Here is a 2827-nt window from a genome sequence, read left to right as displayed (position 1 = left end):
TCTGTGTTTTTCAGCAAGATCAAACAACCATCACAAAAACTAGTCATAAAGGTTTTACTTGGCACAAACACAAAAAGAAACACAAAAAACACAATCATAACAGAATTATGATGGTTTGGACACAACAAAATAGAAAGCAAAAAGCAAAGATAAATTCATTGGGTTGCCTCCCAACAAGCGCTATTGTTTAACGCCCTTAGCTAGGCATAAGGCGATAGAATCAAGTATCGTTGTCTTTGGTGCTCAAACCATAAGTAGCCCTCATCATGGATTCATAAGGCAATCTTATTTACTTTCTAGGAAAGTTTTCCATGCCCTTCTTTAATGGAAATTGAAATCTAATATTCCCTTCCTTAATATTGATGATAACACCAATAGTCCTGAGGAAAGGTCTACCAAGAATGATGGGACATGCCGGATTGCAATCAATATCAAGCACAATGAAATATACGCGTACATAGTTCCTATTTTCAATAATAAGAACATCGTTGATCATTCCCATAGGTTTCTTAACAGTAGAATCCGCAATATGCAAATTAAGAGAGCACTCATCAATCTCGTTGAAGCCTAGAACATCACATAAAGACTTTGGAATAGCGGAAACACTAGCACCCAAATCACACAAAGCATTGCATTCATAGTTTTTAATCTAGATTTTGATAGTAGGTTCCCACTCATCATGAAGTTTTCTAGGAATAGAAACTTCCAACTCAAGTTTCTCTTCAAGAGATTTCATCATAGCATCAACGATATGATCGGTAAATGCCTCATTTTAGCTATAAGCGTGTGGAGAGTTTAGCATGGATTGCATGAAGGAAATACATTCAATCAAAGAGCAACTATCATAATTGAATTCCTTGAAATCCAAAGTAGTAATTTCATTACTACTCAAAGTTTTGATATCCTCTACTCCACTTTTAGTGGTTTTAGAGCTGAAAATAAACAAGTCACCAATGTACCTGCGCAAAAACAAACAACCTTGCACCCAACGCTATAAAGGGGTTGTCAATCCCTTCATGATTAATTGCAAGGTGAGATCTGAAGGTGGAAAGTGCAACAAAGTAAAAGTGTAGAGCTGAAAATATGATGTGAAGTAGACCCGGGGGCCATAGTGTTCACTAGAGGCTTCTCTCATGATAGCAAATATTACGGTGGGTGAACGAATTACTGTCGAGCAATTGATAGAACCGCGCAAAGTCATGATGATATCTAAGGCAATGATCGTACATATAGGCATCACGTCCGAGACAAGTAGACCGATACTTTCTGCATCTACTACTATTACTCCACACATCGACCGCTATCCAGCATGCATCTAGTGTATTGAGTTCAAAACAAATAGAGTAACGCCTTAAGCAAGTTGACAAGATGTAGAGGGATAAATTCATGCAATGGATATAAACCCCATCTTTTTACCCTTGATGGCAACAACATGATGTGTGCCTTGCTACCCCTTCTGTCACTGGGTGAGGATACCGCAAGATATGAACCCAAAACCAAGCACTTCTCCCATTGCAAGAATTATAGATCAAGTTGGCCAAATGAAACCCACAACTCGAAGAGAATTACAAGGATACGAAATCATGCATATAAGAGATCAGAGGAGACTCAAATAATATTCATAAATAATCTGATCATAAATCCACAATTCATCGGATCTCAACAAACACACCGCAAAAGAAGATTACATCGGAAAGATCTCCATGAAGATCATGGAGAACTTTGTATTGAAGATCCAAGAGAGAGAAGAAGCCATCTAGCTACTAGCTATGGACCCGAAGGTCTATGGTGAACTACTCATGCATCATAGGAGAGGCAATGGTGTTGATGAAGAAGCCCTCCGTGTCCGAATCCCCCCTCCGGCAGGGCACCAGAATGGTCCCCAGATGGGATCTTGCGGAGACAGAAGCTTGCGGCGGTGGAAAAGTATTTTCGTGGCTCTCTCTAGTGGTTTCAGATTTTTGGAGAATTTATAGGCGGAATAAGTATGGCAAGGAGCCACGGGGGGCCCACAAGCCTGGTAACCCGCCCCCTCGCCCAGGCCGCGGCTAGGGGGCTTGTGGACTCCCCTGGGGTCCTTTGTCTTGGTTCTCAAGTTCCCCGCGTATCTTCTGTTACGGAAAAAATCATTCCGAAGATTTTATTCCGTTTGGACTCCGTTTAATATTCTCCTCTGAAAAGGGTCAAATACACGGAAAAAACAGGAACTGGCACTTGGCACTGAGTTAATAGGTTAGTCCCAAAAAAGATATAAAATAGCATATTCATGCATACAAAACATCCAAAGTTGACAAGATAATAGCATGGAACCATCGAAAATTATAGATACGTTGGAGACGTATCACCTGTGTGTCACACGGAGTGACAAATCCTAGTCTTGATCCATACTCTCTCAACGGACACCTTCGGAGATACCTATAGAGCACCTTTATAGTCACCCAGTTACGTTGCGACGTTTGATGCACACAAGGTATTCCTCCGGTGCCAGTGAGTTATATGATCTCATGGTCATAGGAATAAATAATTGACACGCAGAAAACAATAGCAATAAAACGACACGATCAATATGCTACGTTCATAGTTTGGGTCTAGTCCATCACATGATTCTTCTAATGATGTGATCCAATTATCAAGTGACAACACTTGCATATAGCCAGACAACCTTGACTATCATTGATAAACTGGCTAGCCAACTAGAGGCTTGATAGGGACATTGTTTTGTCTATGTATCCACACATGTATCTATGTTTTCATTCAATACAATTATAGCATGGATAATAAATGATTATCTTGTAATAGGAAATATAATAATAACTATTTATCATTG

The sequence above is a fragment of the Hordeum vulgare genome, chromosome 6H (assembly GCF_904849725.1).
Source record: "Hordeum vulgare subsp. vulgare chromosome 6H, MorexV3_pseudomolecules_assembly, whole genome shotgun sequence".
Taxonomy (NCBI): domain Eukaryota; kingdom Viridiplantae; phylum Streptophyta; class Magnoliopsida; order Poales; family Poaceae; genus Hordeum; species Hordeum vulgare.
Note: the sequence above shows the minus strand (reverse complement) of the source record.